Source organism: Oncorhynchus nerka, linkage group LG11, assembly GCF_034236695.1.
Source record: "Oncorhynchus nerka isolate Pitt River linkage group LG11, Oner_Uvic_2.0, whole genome shotgun sequence".
Taxonomy (NCBI): Eukaryota; Metazoa; Chordata; class Actinopteri; order Salmoniformes; family Salmonidae; genus Oncorhynchus; species Oncorhynchus nerka.
In genome coordinates, this window is record NC_088406.1 from 15790557 (window position 1) to 15810513 (window position 19957).

General features: G+C 44.9%; 1 pseudogene; it reads left to right on the plus strand.

The window, feature by feature from the left end:
• Positions 1–19957, plus strand: part of LOC115117501 (protein FAM168A-like) — a 56543-nt pseudogene that overhangs the window by 31857 nt on the left and 4729 nt on the right.

Below are 19957 nucleotides of genomic sequence, written 5' to 3' on the forward strand. Positions count from 1 at the left end.
CAGACATGTACGAGAGGTAAAACACACACACACACAAGCCATGTACAAGAGGTAAAACACACACACACACCAGACATGTACAAGAGGTAAAACACACACACACACACACCAGACATGTACTAGAGGTAAAACACACACACCAGACATGTACGAGAGGTAAAACACACACACACCAGACATGTACGAGAGGTAAAACACACACACACACAAGCCATGTACAAGAGGTAAAACACACACACACACCAGACATGTACAAGAGGTAAAACACACACACACACACAGACATGTACTAGAGGTAAAACACACACCCCAGACATGTACTAGAGGTAAAACACACACACCAGACATGTACTAGAGGTAAAACACACACACACCCCAGACATGTACTAGAGGTAAAACACACACCCCAGACATGTACTAGAGGTAAAACACACACCCCAGACATGTACTAGAGGTAAAACACACACACACACAAGCCATGTACAAGAGGTAAAACACACACACACCCCAGACATGTACGAGAGGTAAAATGCACACATCAGACATGTACTAGAGGTAAAACACACACACCAGACATGTACGAGAGGTACAACACACCCCAGACATGTACTAGAGGTAAAACACACACACACCAGACATGTACGAGAGGTAAAACACACACACACCAGACATGTACTAGAGGTAAAACACACACACCCCAGACATGTACTAGAGGTAAAACACACACACACCAGACATGTACGAGAGGTAAAACACACACACACCAGACATGTACTAGAGGTAAAACACACACACACACACACCAGACATGTACGAGAGGTAAAACACACACACACCAGACATGTACGAGAGGTAAAACACACACACACACAAGCCATGTACAAGAGGTAAAACACACACACACACCAGACATGTACGAGAGGTAAAATGCACACATCAGACATGTACTAGAGGTAAAACACACACACACCCCAGACATGTACGAGAGGTAAAATGCACACATCAGACATGTACTAGAGGTAAAACACACACACCAGACATGTACTAGAGGTAAAACACACACACCAGACATGTACTAGAGGTAAAACACACACACCAGACATGTACGAGAGGTAAAACACACACACCAGACATGTACGAGAGGTAAAACACACACACACCCCAGACATGTACGAGAGGTAAAACACACACACACCCCAGACATGTACGAGAGGTAAAATGCACACATCAGGCATGTTTGAAGGTAAAACAAACACATGCACCCCACTCATACGTTCTATGCACCAAGCAAACACACACGAGGTATGGACACCTACCAACCAGACACACACACACACCAGTAAGACCTACCTAGTAGAAAGAGGTAAGTACACACATTATGACGAGGCGTTATAAACTGTATGATTCACGCTGTTCTTCTCCTCTCTATCAATGTAGATTGTGTGAGAAAGAGACTGTGCTTGTCCTGTTGTCTTTTCCTTCTATACTCTCTAATATGTCCTCCTCCCCTTCCCTGTCCCCCCCCCAGTAAGAACAGATTATCCAGTATGAATCCCGTCTACAGCCCTGTTCAGCCTGGAGCTCCCTACGGTAACCCCAAGAACATGGCCTACACAGGTGAGACACATACATTACCTCGCTCCCATACACCAATCAGCACCCTCTAATCAAACCGACGTGATTGTGCTAGCTAACGGTGGACAGAAATGACAGGAGGAAACAGATCTGTCTGGTCTAAAATGTGCCATGCTGGATCCTTACTAGGAATGTGGCAAATGCACAATTTTGCTTAACGTTTAAACTGCCATTTATTATGGTCTTTCTGTTAAAACGATAAGAATACTGGTCCTGTTGCGTATGTATGACGACTAGGGCCTTAGGGTTAGGGCTAACCCTTAGGCTAACCCTAACCCAAGGACGTTCTATCTACCCTGGCCGTATACCCTGCGTATGTATGACCACTAGGGCCTTAGGGTTAGGGCTAACCCTAACCCAAGGACGTTCTATCTACCCTGGCCGTATACCCTGCGTATGTATGACCACTAGAGGGCTAACCCTTAGGGCTAACCCTGGCCGTAGGCTAACCCTAACCCAAGGACGTTCTATCTACCCTGGCCGTATACCCTGCGTATGTATGACCACTAGGGCCTTAGGGTTAGGGCTAACCCTTAGGCTAACCCTAACCCAAGGACGTTCTATCTACCCTGGCCGTATACCCTGCGTATGTATGACCACTAGGGGTTAGGGCTAACCCTTAGGCTAACCCTAACCCAAGGACGTTCTATCTACCCTGGCCGTATACCCTGCGTATGTATGACCACTAGGGCCTTAGGGTTAGGGCTAACCCTTAGGCTAACCCTAACCCAAGGACGTTCTATCTACCCTGGCCGTATACCCTGCGTATGTATGACGACTAGGGCCTTAGGGTTAGGGCTAACCCTTAGGCTAACCCTAACCCAAGGACGTTCTATCTACCCTGGCCGTATACCCTGCGTATGTATGACCACTAGGGCCTTAGGGTTAGGGCTAACCCTTAGGCTAACCCTAACCCAAGGACGTTCTATCTGCCGTATACCCTTGAAAGTGCGTAGGCTACGGCTTGTTTGTTTGTCTATACGGTAGCTTTTTAAATGCCGACACGAAACCTCTGAAGATTGTTTTGTGCAACTGAATGGTTATTTTACTCTGTGCCACTGAACGGTTATTTTACTCTGTGCCACTGAACGGTTATTTTACTCTGTGCCACTGAACGGTTATTTTACTCTGTGGCACTGAACGGTTATTTTACTCTGTACCACTGAACGGTTATTTTACTCTGTGCCACTGAACGGTTATTTTACTCTGTGCCACTGAACGGTTATTTTACTCTGTGCCACTGAACGGTTATTTTACTCTGTACCACTGAACGGTTATTTTACTCTGTGCCACTGAACGGTTATTTTACTCTGTACCACTGAACGGTTATTTTACTCTGTACCACTGAACGGTTATTTTACTCTGTACCACTGAACGGTTATTTTACTCTGTGCCACTGAACGGTTATTTTACTCTGTGCCACTGAACGGTTATTTTACTCTGTGCCACTGAACGGTTATTTTACTCTGTGCCACTGAACGGTTATTTTACTCTGTGCCACTGAACGGTTATTTTACTCTGTGGCACTGAACGGTTATTTTACTTGTCTGTAAAGGAATGCCAGTTCCTGTACTCTGACCACTGTCTCCTAAAAAAAAGTCCTTTATAGTTTGTTAAATACCGTGATTTACCAAGACATGTAGCAGAACGAAAACACATCTTCTAGTAGGGTGCGAATCCAAATATTCAGTACTTTTGGAACGGAGGAGACTGATTAGTTGCCGTACTCCCATGAACGCAAACCTGGCATCTTTCATAGAGAGCTAGCAAGAGACGGAGAGAGAGGAGGGGCACGGTATAGGCAGGCAGGCCATCAGGCAGATGGAGGCAGAACCCAGCACTAGGCCTATCTTTTCGGCAATCAAAAGCTTTACCTCACAATGTAATGTTGTATTTTGCCATTTATTGGCTTGTAATGTCTCGCAACTTCAGTAAAGCAAAACCTATCATTACTGAATAGGCAAGGGTATTCTATACGCAACAGACTGAACACACACTGGCATCGTTAACGTTTAAATGTTCACACTCCTAATCCCTACGCCGACAGCAGGCGTTCAGGAAGTGACCCGTTCTGATATATCAGTCTCCTCTACAACAGTCTCCTCTACAACAGTCTCCTCTACAACAGTCTCCTCTACAACAGTCTCCTCTACAACCGTCTCCTCTACAACCGTCTCCTCTACAACCGTCTCCTCTACAACAGTCTCCTCTACAACCGTCTCCTCTACAACAGTCTCTACAACCTACAACCGTCTCCTCTACAACAGTCTCCTCTACAACCGTCTCCTCTACAACAGTCTCCTCTACAACCGTCTCCTCTACAACAGTCTCCTCTACAACCGTCTCCTCTACAACCGTCTCCTCTACAACCGTCTCCTCTACAACAGTCTCCTCTACAACCGTCTCCTCTACAACAGTCTCCTCTACAACCGTCTCCTCTACAACCGTCTCCTCTACAACAGTCTCCTCTACAACAGTCTCTACAACCTCTACAACAGTCTCCTCTACAACCGTCTCCTCTACAACAGTCTCCTCTACAACAGTCTCCTCTACAACAGTCGTCTCCTCTACAACCGTCTCCTCTACAACAGTCTCCTCTACAACAGTCTCTACAACCGTCTACAACTCCTCGTCTCCTCTACAACAGTCTCCTCTACAACAGTCTCCTCTACAACCGTCTCCTCTACAACAGTCTCTACAACCGTCTCTCTACAACCGTCTCCTCTACAACCGTCTCTCTCTACAACAGTCTCCTCTACAACAGTCTCCTCTACAACCGTCTACAACCGTCTCCTCTACAACCGTCTCCTCTACAACAGTCTCTACAACAGTCTCTACAACAGTCTCCTCTACAACCGTCTCCTCTACAACAGTCTCTCTACAACCGTCTCCTCTACAACTCTACAACCGTCTCCCCTACAACCGTCTCTACTCTACAACCGTCTCAACCGTCTCTACAACCGTCTCCTCTACAACAGTCTCAACGTCTCTACAACAGTCTCCTCTACAACCGTCTACAACCTCTACAACCGTCTACAACAGTCTCCTCTACAACCGTCTCCTCTACAACAGTCTCTACAACCGTCTCCTCTACAACAGTCTCCTCTCCGTCTCTACAACCGTCTCCTCTACAACCGTCTCCTCTACAACCGTCTCCTCTACAACCGTCTCCTCTACATCAGTCTCCTCTACAACCGTCTCCTCTACAACCGTCTCCTATACAACAGTCTCCTCTACAACCGTCTCCTCTACAACCGTCTCCTCTACAACCGACTTATTTTAACTTAATATAATACACCAATAAAATCTATTTAGCCTCAAATAAATAATGAAACGTTCAATTTGGTTTAAATAATGCAAAAACAAAGTGTTTATATATATGTGTGTGTGTGTGTTATATATACAGTGAGGGAAAAAAGTATTTGCTCCCCTGCTGATGTTGATCCCCTGCTGATGTACGTTTGCCCACTGACAAAGAAATGATCAGTCTATAATTTTAATGGTAGGTTTATTTGAACAGTGAGAGACAGAATAACAACAAAAAAATCCAGAAAAACACATGTCAAAAATGTTATAAATTAATTTGCATTTTAATGAGGGAAATAAGTATTTGACCCCCTCTCAATCAGAAAGATTTCTGGCTCCCAGGTGTCTTTTATACAGGTAACGAGCTGAGATGAGGAGCACACTCTTAAAGGGAGTGCTCCTAATCTCAGCTTGTTACCTGTATAAAAGACTCCTGTCCACAGAAGCAATCAATCAATCAGATTCCAAACTCTCCACCATGGCCAAGACTAAAGAGCTCTCCAAGGATGTCAGGGACAAGATTGTAGACCTAGACAAGGCTGGAATGGGCTACAAGAACATCACCAAGCAGCTTGGTGAGAAGATGACAACAGTTGGTGCGATTATTCGCAAATGGAAGAAACACAAAAGAACTGTCAATCTCCCTCGGCCTGGGGCTCCATGCAAGACCTCACCTCGTGCAGTTGCAATGATCATGAGAACGGTGAGGAATCAGCCCAGAACTACACGGGAGGATCTTGTCAATGATCTCAAGGCAGAAAACAATTGGTAACACACTACGCCGTAAAGGACTGAAATCCTGCAGAGCCCGCAAGGTCCCCCTGCTCAAGAAAGCACATATACATGCCCGTCTGAAGTTTGCCAATGAACATCTGAATGATTCAGAGGACAACTGGGTGAAAGTGTTGTGGTCAGATGAGACCAAAATGGAGCTCTTTGGCATCAACTCAACTCGCCGTGTTTAGAGGAGGAGGAATGCTGCCTATGACCCCAAGAACACCATCCCCACCGTCAAACATGGAGGTGGAAACATTATGCTTTGGGGGTGTTTTTCTGCTAAGGGGACAGGACAACTTCACCGCATCAAAGGGACAATGGACGGGGCCATGTACCGTCAAATCTTGGGTGAGAACCTCCTTCCCTCAGCCAGGGCATTGAAAATGGGTCTGGGATGGATATTCCAGCATGACAATGACCCAAAACACACGGCCAAGGCAACAAAGTAGTGGCTCAAGAAGAAGCACATTAAGGTCCTGGAGTGGCCTAAACAGTCTCCAAACCTTAATCCCATAGAAAATCTGTGGAGGGAGCTGAAGGTTCGAGTTGCCAAACATCAGCCTCAACCTTAATGACTTGGAGAAGATCTGCAAAGAGGAGTGGGACAAAATCCCTCCTGAGATGTGTGCAAACCTGGTGGCCAACTACAAGAAACGTCTGACCTCGGTGATTGCCAACAAGGGTTTTGCCACCAAGTACTAAATCATGTTTTGCAGAGGGGTCAAATACTTATGTCCCTCATTAAAATGCAAATCAATTTATAACATTTTTTACATGTGTTTTTCTGGATTTTTTTGTTGTTATTCTGTCTCTCACTGTTCAAATAAACCATTAAAATTATAGACTGATCATTTCTTTGTCAGTGGGCAAACGTACAAAATCAGCAGGGGATCAAATACTGAAGACATCAAAACTATGAAATAACACATATCATGTAGTAACCCAAAAAGTTCTAAACAAATCAAAATATATTTTATATTCTTCAAAGTAGTAATCCGGAAAATTTCAAGAACTTTAAAAGTTTCTTCAAATGCAGTCGCAAAAACCATCAAGCACTATGATGAAACTGGCTCTCATGAGGACCGCCACAGGAAAGGAAGACCCAGAGTTACCTCTGCTGCAGAGGATCAGTTCATTAGTTACCAGCCTCAGAAATTGCAGCCCAAATAAATGCTTCAGAGTTCAAGTAACAGACACATCTCAACATCAACTGTTCAGAGGAGACTGCATGAATCAAATCAAATTTGATTTGTCACATGCGCCGAATACAACAGGTGGAACCAGGAAGAAGGCTGGAACCAGGAAGAAACCTAGAGAGGAACCAGGCTATGAGGGGTTGCCAGTTCTCTTCTAGCTGTACCGGGTGGAGATTATAGCAGAACATAGCCAAGATATTCAAATGTTCATAGATGACCAGCAGGGTCAAATAATAATAATCACAGTGGTTGTAGAGGATGCAACAGGTCAGAACCTCAGGAGTAAATGTCAGTTGGCCTTTCATAGCCGATCATTGAGAGTATCTCTACCGCTCCTGCTGTCTCTAGAGAGTTGAATACAGCAGGTCTGGGACAGGTAGCATGTCCGGTGAACAGGTCAGGTTTCCATGGCCACAGGCAGAACAATTGAAACTGGAGCAGCAGCACGACCAGGTAGACTGGGGACAGCAAGGAGTCATCAGGCCAGGTAGTCCTGAGGTATGGTCCTAGGGCTCAGGTCCTCAGAGAGAGAAAGAAAGAGAGAGAGAAAAAGTAGAGAGCATACTTAAATTCACACAGGACACCGGATAAGACAGAAGAAATACTCTAGATATAACAAACTGACCCTAGCCCCCCGACACATATAAACTATTGCAGCATAAATACTGGAGGCTGAGACAGTTGTGTCATTGGCAAACTAAATGATGGTTTGGAGTCATGCCTGGCCGTGCAGTCATGAGTGAACAGGGAGTACAGGAGGGGACTGAGCATGCACCCCTGAGGGGCCCCCGTGTTGAGGATCAGCGTGGCGGATGTGTTGTTATCTACCCTTACCACCTGGGGGGCGGCCCGTCAGGAAGTCCAGGATCCAGTTGCAGAGGGAGATGTTTAGGGCCAGGGTCCTTAGACTTCATGGTCGAATTGCTGCAAAGAAACCACCACTAAAGGACACCAATAAGAAGAACAGACTTGCTTGGTCCACGAAACATGAGCAATGTACATTAGACCTGTGGAAAACTGTCCTTTGGTCTGACGAGTCCAAATGTGACTTTTTTGGTTCCGTGTCTTTGTGAGACACAGAGTAGGTGAGCAAGTGATTTCCGTAAGTGTGGTTCCCACTGTGAAGCATGGAGGAAGAGTTGTCCGTGCTTTAATTAGATTCCAGGCATATATATCAGCATTCTGCAGCGATACGCCATACCATCTGGTTTGCACTTAGTGGGACTATAATTTGTTTTTCAACAAGACAATGACCCAACACACCTCCAGGCTATGTAAGGTCTATTTGACTGAGAAGGAGAGTGATGGAGTGCTGCATCAGATGACCTGGCCTCCACAATCACCTGACCTCAACCCAATTCAGATGGTTTGGGATGAGTTGGACTGCATTTTTTTGGTTACTACATGATTCCATATGTGTTATTTCATAGTTTTGATGTCTTCACTATTATTCTACAATGTCGGAAATAGTCAAAGTTAAGAAAAACCCTTGTGTGTCCAAACTTTTGCCTTGTACTGTACACTACCATTCAAAAGTTTGGGGTCACTTAGAAATGTCCTTGTTTTTTAAAGAAAAGCAAAAAATGTGTCTATTAATATAACAACAAATTGATAAGAAATACAGTGTAGACATTGTTAATGTTGTAAATGACTATTGTAGCTGGAAACGGCTGATTTTGAGTGGAATATCTACATAGGCATACAGAGGCCCATTATTAGCAACTATCACTCCTGTGTTCCAATGGCATGTTGTGTTAGCTAATCCAAGTTTATCATTTTAAAAGGCTAGTTGATCATTAGAAAACCCTTTTGCAATTATGTTAGCACAGCTGAAAAGTGTTGTGCTTATTAAAGAAGCAATAAAACTGGCCTTTAGACTAGTTGAGTATCTGGAGCATCAGCATTTGTGGGTTCGATTACAGGCTCAAAATGGCCAGAAACAAAGATCTTTCTTCTGAAACTTGTCAGTCTATTCTTGTTCTGAGAGATTAAGGCTATTCCATGCGAGAAATTGCCAAGAAACTGAATATCTTGTATAATGCTGTGTACTACTCCATTCACAGAACAGCGCAAACTGGCTCTAACCAGAATAGAATGAGTTTGAGAAACAGACGCCTCACAAGTCCTCAACTGGCAGCTTAATTAAAATTGTACCCGCAAAACACCAGTCTCAACGTCAACAGTGAAGACGACACCGGGATGCTGGCCTTCTTGGAGAGTTCCTCTGTCCAGTGTCTGTGTTCATTTGCCCATCTTAATCTTTTATTTTTATTGGCCAGTCTGACATATGGCTTTTTCTTTGCAACTCTGCCTAGAAGGCCAGCATCCCAGAGTCGCCTCTTCACTGTTGACGTTGAGACTGGTGTTTTGCATTAAGATTACGATTTCCCTTCACTGGAACTAAGAGGCCCAAACCATGAAAAACATCCCCAGACCATTATTCCTCCTCCGTCAAACTTCACAGTTGACACTATGCATTGGGGCAGGCAGCGTTCTCCTGACATCCGCCAAACCCAGATTCATCCGTCGGACTGCCCGAGGGTGAGGCGTGATTCATCACTCCAGAGAACGCGTTTCCACTGCTCCAGAGTCCAATGGTCCCGTTCTGTGGGCTTGTGTGTCCTACCACTTCGCGGCTGAGCCGTTGTAGCTCCTAGACGTTTCCACTTCACAATAACTGCACTTACAGTTGACCTGGGCAGCTCTAGCAGGGCAGAAATGTGACCAACTGACTTGTTGGAAAGGTGGCATCCTATGATGATGCCATGTTGAAAGCCACTGAGCTCTTCAGTAAGGCAATTCTACTGCCAATGTTTGTCTGTGGAGATTGCATGTGCTTGGGTGTGCTTGATTTAACACACCTGTCAGCAGGTGTCTGAAATAACCAAATCCACTCATTTGAAGGGGTGTCCACCTACCTTTGTGTCTATATAGTGTACATACTATATATCCTCTTTCTCTCTTCCTGTTCTTCTGTGTCTACTTCCTTCATTTACACTCTTTTATTCATCGTTCCCTCTCCTTCCTCCTCTCATTTCTCACCCTCCTCCGACACAGTGTCTCGTTAGTGGTTAGAGTGGGGGGTTGTAATGTCTGCTAATTGGTGAAACAATTAGCTGTCTCCACTTAGGTGTTTCACACAACCAGACAACTGGGACCAGACAGTGTGTTAACCAAATGTCTGTGTGTGTAATGAAGAGTTACAACCGACACTATTCAACCTGCTGTAGACTGCTGAACAAAACAGCAGGACACGATCTGCATGTGTTTATGCACTTTGCAGTGTGTTCTTTGTGACACAGACTAATCTGGAGGCGTGATAAGCACACACCTGCGAGGTAGAACACTGGAGAAGTTAAAGGAGAGCCGCACACTCTAGGAGCTCAGATGCTGTTGAATAACCTAGTATCCAACGTTTCCACAGACAAGCTGTCTTCATCAGGGTATAATACCCAGATGAAGACAGCTGGATATTAGGTTATTCAATTATTGCGTCTGAGCTCCTAGTGTGTGTGGCTTTTCTTTTCTTTGTGACACAGGCACTATGTTCTGTCTATACACACACACACACACACACACACACACACACACACACACACACACAGGTGTTAACTCAGCATGAGAGCTCTCCCCCTCCTGCTGTGTTTTAGAGCCATATGCATACATACATTAAGACCGAGACAGGCCTTATATACACACACACCCCTCCCTACAGGTCATAGCTGTGTGTCCAAGGTTAAGGGGTTTCTTTGTATGCATCTATTCCTATGTCAACGTTTACAATTGTACATTCACCCCAGAGTGTGTTGAATGCCAGTGTCTGTGTGTTGCGTTCATCCGAGTGTGTGTTATTGAGACAGACAATGTGTAATGATCACCGTCTGTGCACATCCTGCTAAGTAACTACCCACTCTCTACCTACTGGTGTCTCTCCCGCTCTCTACCTACTGGTGTCTCTCCCGCTCTCTACCTACTGGTGTCTCTCCCGCTCTCTACCTACTGGTGTCTCTCCCGCTCTCTACCTACTGGTGTCTCTCCCGCTCTCTACCTACTGGTGTCTCTCCCGCTCTCTACCTACTGGTGTCTCTCCCGCTCTCTACCTACTGGTGTCTCTCCCGCTCTCTACCTACTGGTGTCTCTCCCGCTCTCTACCTACTGGTGTCTCTCCCGCTCTCTACCTACTGGTGTCTCTCCGTCTCCTCCCGGTGTCTCTCTACCTACTGGTGTCTCTCCCCTACTGGTGTCTCTCCCGCTCTCTACCTACTGGTGTCTCTCCCGCTCTCTACCTACTGGTGTCTCTCCCGCTCTCTACCTACTGGTGTCTCTCCCGCTCTCTACCTACTGGTGTCTCTCCTGCTCTCTACCTACTGGTGTCTCTCCTGCTCTCTACCTACTGGTGTCTCTCCCGCTCTCTACCTACTGGTGTCTCTCCTGCTCTCTACCTACTGGTAGTGGTGTCTCTCCCGCTCTCTACCTACTGGTGTCTCTCCTGCTCTCTACCTACTGGTGTCTCTCCTGCTCTCTACCTACTGGTGTCTCTCCCGCTCTCTACCTACTGGTGTCTCTCCCGCTCTCTACCTACTGGTGTCTCTCCCGCTCTCTACCTACTGGTGTCTCTCCCGCTCTCTACCTACTGGTGTCTCTCCCGCTCTCTACCTACTGGTGTCTCTCCCGCTCTCTACCTACTGGTGTCTCTCCCGCTCTCTACCTACTGGTGTCTCTCCCGCTCTCTACCTACTGTTGTCTCTCCCGCTCTCTACCTACTGGTGTCTCTCCCGCTCTCTACCTACTGGTGTCTCTCCCGCTCTCTCAAGGCGTCAGCATACATAGGTTGGGTTTGCTCCTAGCAGAACTCGGCTAGGCCAAGTGAACATCTGTGCTCTCATATAGTCCCTTAAAATATGTTCCCCTGAAAAACAAGAAGAAAAGGGTACTAATACTGTGTGTCCGTCCTTGAGACGCCGTACCAAACACATAACCAGGAGCATTTCCTCAAAATAGTCAGATTCAATCTAAGATAAAACAAGAAATATGTCATTAATTGTTGACTGTTTTTGCTGGGGAGGTCTTAATCGCAAAATTTTACATCTTATGATGTTTGGTGCCGTATTTTTCAAGTGTAAAAATGTGTTTTCTCTCGTTGAATGACAACCATCACTAAATTGAAGAATCCCTACTGGTGACCAATCATCGACGAAAGGGCGTGGACTTCCGGAAAAAACAGCCAGGGAAAAAACTTGCCCGGAGACCAAAACAAACAAAAATGGTCAAACTATATGCACAAACTGTTTCAGAAGGGAAGCATGCAGGCACCTTAAGACTCTCTCTTGTCCTGTGTCTGTAGGCTACCCAGGAGGTTACCCTACTGCTGCTCCCACCTACACACCTAACCTCTACCAAACGGGTAGTCCAGGGTACCCACCAGGTAAGAACACACACACACCCAACCTCTACCAAACAGGTAGTCCAGGGTACCCACCGGGTAAGAACACACACACACCCAACCTCTACCAAACGGGTAGTCCAGGGTACCCACCGGGTAAGAACACACACCCAACCTCTTGGAGGTAGTTGCTACTGTAGCTGTCAGCTAGCTCTAGGAGGTAGTTACTTACTACTGTAGCTGTCAGCTAGCTCTAGGAGGTAGTTACTACTGTAGCTATCAGCTAGCTCTAGGAGGTAGTTACTACTGTAGCTGTCAGCTAGCTCTAGGAGGTAGTTACTACTGTAGCTATCAGCTAGCTCTAGGAGGTAGTTACTACTGTAGCTGTCAGCTAGCTCTAGGAGGTAGTTACTACTGTAGCTATCAGCTAGCTCTAGGAGGTAGTTACTACTGTAGCTGTCAGCTAGCTCTAGGAGGTAGTTACTACTGTAGCTGTCAGCTAGCTCTAGGAGGTAGTTACTACTGTAGCTGTCAGCTAGCTCTAGGAGGTAGTTACTACTGTAGCTATCAGCTAACTCTAGGAGGTAGCTACTACTGTAGCTGTCAGCTAGCTCTAGGAGGTAGTTACTACTGTAGCTGTCAGCTAGCTCTAGGAGGTAGAGGAGTTACTACTGTAGCTATCAGCTAACTCTAGGAGGTAGCTACTACTGTAGCTGTCAGCTAGCTCTATGAGATAGTTACTACTGTAGCTGTCAGCTAGCTCTAGGAGGTAGTTACTACTGTAGCTGTCAGCTAGCTCTACGAGGTAGTTACTACTGTAGCTGTCAGCTAGCTCTATGAGGTAGTTATTACTGTAGCTGACAGCTAGCTCTAGGAGGTAGTTACTACTGTAGCTGTCAGCTAGCTCTACGAGGTAGTTATTACTGTAGCTGACAGCTAGCTCTAGGAGATAGTTACTACTGTAGGTGTCAGCTAGCTCTAGGAGGTAGTTACTACTGTAGCTGTCAGCTAGCTCTAGGAGGTAGTTACTACTGTAGCTGTCAGCTAGCTCTAGGAGGTAGTTACTACTGTAGCTGTCAGCTCAGCTCTGCAGCTGAGGTAGTTACTACTGTAGCTGTCAGCTAGCTCTAGCGAGGTAGTTACTACTGTAGCTGTCAGCTAGCTCTATGAGGTAGTTATTACTGTAGCTGACAGCTAGCTCTAGGAGGTAGTTACTACTGTAGCTGTCAGCTAGCTCTACGAGGTAGTTATTACTGTAGCTGACAGCTAGCTCTAGGAGGTAGTTACTACTGTAGCTGTCAGCTAGCTCTACGAGGTAGTTACTACTGTAGCTGTCAGCTAGCTCTACGAGGTAGTTACTACTGTAGCTGTCAGCTAGCTCTATGAGGTAGTTACTACTGTAGCTGTCAGCTAGCTCTAGGAGGTAGTTACTACTGTAGCTGTCAGCTAGCTCTACGAGGTAGTTATTACTGTAGCTGTCAGCTAGCTCTATGAGGTAGAGGAGTTACTACTGTAGCTGTCAGCTAGCTCTAGGAGATAGTTACTACTGTAGCTGTCAGCTAGCTCTAGGAGGTAGTTATTACTGTAGCTGTCAGCTAGCTCTATGAGGTAGAGGAGTTACTACTGTAGCTATCAGCTAGCTCTAGGAGGTCGTTATTACTGTAGCTGACAGCTAGCTCTAGGAGGTAGAGGAGTTACTACTGTAGCTATCAGCTAGCTCTAGGAGGTCGTTATTACTGTAGCTGACAGCTAGCTCTAGGAGGTAGTTACTACTGTAGCTGTCAGCTAGCTCTACGAGGTAGTTATTACTGTAGCTGTCAGCTAGCTCTATGAGGTAGAGGAGTTACTACTTTAGCTGTCAGCTAGCTCTATGTGGTAGAGGAGTTACTACTGTAGCTGTCAGCTAGCTCTATGAGGTAGAGGAGTTACTACTGTAGCTGTCAGCTAGCTCTAAGAGGTAGTTATTACTGTAGCTGTCAGCTAGCTCTAGGAGGTAGTTGCTACTGTAGCTGTCAGCTAGCTCTAGGAGGTAGTTACTACTGTAGCTATCAGCTAGCTCTAGGAGGTAGTTACTACTGTAGCTATCAGCTAGCTCTAGGAGGTAGTTACTACTGTAGCTGTCAGCTAGCTCTAGGAGGTAGTTACTACTGTAGCTATCAGCTAGCTCTAGGAGGTAGTTACTACTGTAGCTGTCAGCTAGCTCTAGGAGGTAGTTACTACTGTAGCTGTCAATCAGATCAGTCGTGGTCTAAATGTACATTGAGAGTTAGAATTGTAGTAGGAATTTAGAAATGTGGGTGTGAATCAGCAGTTTTTCTCTTGTTATGTCAGTCAATTAGCCCATGTCAGCTAACATTTTTTAGATTGTTAAGTTAGCGGCCAGCTATCTAAACTTAGTAATCATGGTCGAGGGGGGCCCCCATTCATTTTGTTAGCAGTCTCACTCAAATATCATATTAAGAACTCCGAACATTTGTAAGTCGCTCTGGATAAGAGCGTCTGCTAAATGACTTAAATGTAAATGTAAATATACCAAATGGATGTGATTACGCAGACCAAATGGATGTGAGTATGCAGACGTGCGAGCAACTGTGGCCCCTGGTGATGAGTTCAGCTTTTTTGTGGCTCCCACCCACTTCAAAGTTGCCCATCCCTGGTCTAGAAGGTGGAGGGTAAAGGCATTGCTGGCCAGTATATATTCTGAAGGTCTGAGTGATAGTGGGTGACAGCTTCCCTGATGGGAGGGTTCGTCCCCCTGTCTGTGCTCTTGTCTGTCTGTCCCCACCTGTCTGTGTCCACAGCAGACGGGCTAGCAGTGGTCCTCATGCTCCACACACACTGTGTTAGTGGAACAGCAGACCCACTAGACTAGGACATAAATGTGTATTTTTTTATTTTACCTTTATTTAACTAGGCAAGTCAGTTAAAGAACAAATTCTTAATAACACAGACTGATATCGGCTGATGCTTGTGTAATTGTCAGAGCTGGTTGATGGTGATGCACGGTGGAGCTCCTCGCTCTCTTTGTTCCTGTGTCCTTGGCTTTGTGTTCTATAATCCTCTGAGCAGCGCAGCATGATCTTCAGCTGCCCCCTGGTGGTTCCAACAGATTACTACACAAAGTGCTACACAAGTCAGCTGCCCCCTGGTGGTTCCAACAGATTACTACACAAAGTACTACTCGTGTACTACAAAAATGTATAGAGCAGGGGTCCCCCAACAGGTCAATCGGGAACCATCAGTAGCTCGCATCCCACATATGAGTAGCTCACCAAACAATTCTGAAAGTACATGCAATTTGTTATGATTTCCCCTGCAAACTGTCAATCAAATCTCACAAGTATCAGACAACGCAAGCTTCCAGCTTTTATCTAATCAACACAACATTGACTTTATCCCACCCCCGGTTAGCCGCTATTTGCTAATCTGCCAATACATTTCCATAAATATTGCCCCTGTCTGTCTGGGATGCACACGTTTGTCTGTCAGTCTGTCTGTAGCCAGTTGATGTAGGTTGACAGAAATTATTTCCCCTTCTCAATTAAATGTTAACTGCAAAGTAGGCTTACCTGGCAGAATTATATAATAAGTACACTGAACAAAAATGTAAACGCAACATGCAACAATTACAAAGATTTTACTGAGTTACAGTTCATATAAGGAAATCAGTCAATTGAAATAAATTCATTAGCCACTAACCTATGGATGTCACATGACTGGGAATACAGATATGCATCTGTTGGTCACAGATACCTTATAAAAAGATAGGGATTGTGGCCTGGGGAATGTTGTCCCACTCCTCTTCAATGGCTGTGCGAAGTTGCTTGATTGATATTGACGGGAACTGGAACACGCTGTCGTACACATCAATTCGGAGCGTCCCAAACATGCTCAATAGGTGACATGTCTGGTGACTATGCAGGCCATGGAAAACCTGGGACATTTTCAGTTTCCTGGAATTGTGTACAGATCCTTCAGACACGGGGCGGTGCATTATCATACTGAAACATGAGGTGATGAATGGCACAACAATGGGTCTCAGGATCTCGTCACGGTATCTCTGTGCATTCAAATTACCATCAATAAAATGCATTTGTGTTCGTAGCTTATGCCTGTTATTATTAATTATTATCCCATAATTCCCACGCCACCACAGGGCACTCTGTTCACAACGTTGACATCAGCAAACCGCTCGCCCACACGACGCCATTCACTTGGTGTGCGGTTTGAGGCCAGTTGGGGATACTGCCAAATTCTTTAAAACAACATTGGCAGCGGCTTATGGTAGAGAAATGAACCATCAATTGTCTGGCAACAGCTCTCGTGGGCATTCCTGCAGTCAGCGTGCCAATTGCACGCTCCCTCAACTTGAGACATCTGTGGCATTGTGTTGTGACAAAACTGCACATTTTAGTGGCCTTTAATTGTCCCCAGCACAAGGTGCTCCTGTGTAATGATCATGCTGTTTAATCAGCTTCTTGATATGCCACACCTATCAGGTGGATGGATTATCTTGGCAAAGGGGAAATGCTCACTAACAGGGATGTAAACACATTTGTGCACAAAAATTTGAGAGAAATAAACCTTTTGTGCGTATGGAACATTTCTGGGATCTTTTATTTCAGCTCACGAAACATGGGACCAGCACTTTACATGTTGCGTTTATATTTTTGTTCAGTGTTTATCATTGATCTATTATTTATTATTTGTAAACTTTGCCATGAAATGAACAGCAGCAGTACTGGACCATTGCTAGACCGGCACATTCCTTACTCCTTAGATGAGCAATTAAAGGGCCAGATGCGAAATTAAAGGGGAATTACACTCAAATCTAAACGTGTTTGTTTTATTTAAGCATCGACATGGACTCCAATTGCATATTTTCTCTATAAACAATTGTAATTTTGAGAGTGAAATATAAAATCGATCTAAAACCAGGAAATGTACAACTGAGAAAACAACATCATTTGGGAATATATAAAACTGATTTTATAGGACCCCCTTAGAGTTGTTTATTAACCTTTATTTGAACAGGTATATTGACAGAAAACACTGCACTACTTTCTCTTGTACGCTAAGGACCCAGAAGAGAAGAGAATAATGTGCCTATTTGAAAGCTGGAATGAGCTCTCAACATATTTCATTATTTGAAAGTAGCTCTCAGGAGACCCCTGGTGGTTCTAGCTGAGTACTACACAAAGAGACCCTTTTCCAGCACACGACACACTGACATCATGCACAGATGCGTGCGACTCATGGTGGCAGTAAGAAGCCATCGCCTTCTGCGCCCATTCAACAACAGCCTAAATTTATGCTCTATTACTTCAAAACAACTTTATTGGGTTCTCGTACACTTACAATTATGTTTTGTTTTTGCTTGAAGATTATATTTGCTTGAAGATTATATTTGGTTGTGATCTCTCCAAAATAACTGTAAATAGAGGCTTTTGTTGCTGCCTTCCAAGTTGTGCGCATCGGCCTCGTGCGGCACTGTAAAGAGGTCTATAGAGCAGTCCTAATAACCCACTATATATAGCCTAATAGTTTAATGGATGTAGCATAAAGCAATATAAGTAGCTAATAAGATATTGTGTAATTCATGTGGTGGATCTAAATCATGTCAGAGGCTTCATTTCCTTTCCCTGTTCTAATCTGAAAACACTGGACAGGAGGAAGCAATATTTTAGATGCCTAATGCCTATACTCAGTGGTGTAAAAATACAATAAAGTACTACTTTAAGTCGTTTTTTGGGGTATCTGTACTTTACTTCACTATTTATATTTTTGCCAACTTTTACTTCACTACATTCCTAAAGAAAATAAAGTATGTTTTACTCCATACATTTTCCCTGACATCCAAAAGTACTCGTTACATTTTGACAGGAAAATGGTCCAATTCACACACTTATCATGAGAACATCCCTGATCATCCCCATGCCTCTGATCTGGCAGACTCACTTGTGCTTCGTTTGTAAATTATGTCTGAGTGTTGGAATGTGCCCCCTGACTATCCGTCAATTAAAAAAAAAAAAAAGAATATTGTGCCGTCTGCTTTGCTTAATATAAAGAATTTTAAATGGTTTATACGTTTATTTTTACTTTTGATACTTAAGTATATTTAAAACCAAAAACTTTTGGACTTTTACTCAAGTAGTATTTTACTGGGTGACTTTCACTAGGAGGAGACTAGTGATGAGGCTCTACAACTAGGAGGCTGTAGTGATGAGGCTTTACCACTAGGAGGAGACTGTAGTGATGAGGCTTTACCACTAGGAGACTGTAGTGATGAGGCTTTACCACTAGGAGACTAGTGATGAGGCTCTACCACTAGGAGAATAGTAATGCTCCACCACTAGGAGGCTGTAGTGATGAGGCTTTACCACTAGGAGACTGCAGTGATGAGGCTTTACCACTAGGAGGAGACGTAGTGATGAGGCTTTACCACTAGGAGACTGTAGTGATGAGGCTTTACCACTAGGAGACTAGTGATGAGGCTCTACCACTAGGAGACTAGTAATGCTCCACCACTAGGAGGCTGTAGTGATGAGGCTTTACCACTAGGAGACTGCAGTGATGAGGCTTTACCACTTGGAGACTGTAGTGATGTGGCTCTACCCCTAGGAGACTGTAGTGATGAGGCTCTACCACTAGGAGATTAGTAATGCTCTACCACTAGGAGACTGTAGTGATGAGGCTCTACCACTAGGAGACTAGTAATGCTCTACCACTAGGAGACTGTAGTAATGAGGCTTTACCACTAGGAGGAGACTGTAGTGATGAGGCTTTACCACTAGGAGACTAGTAATGCTCTACCACTAGGAGACTGTAGTGATGAGGCTTTACCACTAGGATGAGACTGTAGTGATGGGGTTTTACCACTAGGAGACTGTAGTGATGAGGCTCTACCACTAGGATACTGTAGTGATGAGGTTGTACCACTAGGAGACTGTAGTGATGAGGCTTTACCACTAGGAGACTGTAGTGATGAGGCTCTACCACTAGGAGACTAGTAATGCTCTACCACTAGGAGACTGTAGTGATGAGGCTCTACCACTAGGAGACTAGTTATGCTCTACCACTAGGAGACTGTAGTGATGAGGCTTTACCACTAGGAGGAGACTGTAGTGAAGAGGCTTTACCACTAGGATGAGACGGTAGTGATGAGGCTTTACTACTAGGATACTGTAGTGATGAGGCTCTACTACTAAGAGACTGTAGTGATGAGGCTCCACCACTAGGAGGAGACTGTAATGATGTGACTCTACCACTAGGAGACTGGTAATGATGAGACTCTACCACGAGGAGACTGTAATGATGAGGCTACACCACTAGGAGGAGGCTGTAGTGATGAGGCTTTACCACTACGAGACTGCAATGATGAGACTCTACCACTAGGAGACTAGTGATGAGGCTCTACTACTAAGAGACTGTAGTGATGAGGCTCCACCACTAGGAGGAGACTGTAATGATGTGACTCTACCACTAGGAGACTGGTAATGATGAGACTCTACCACGAGGAGACTGTAATGATGAGGCTACACCACTAGGAGGAGACTGTAATGACAAGACTCTACCACTAGGAGGAGACTGTAATGATGAGACTCTACCACTAGGAGGAGACTGTAATGATGAGGCTACACCACTAGGAGGCGACTGTAAT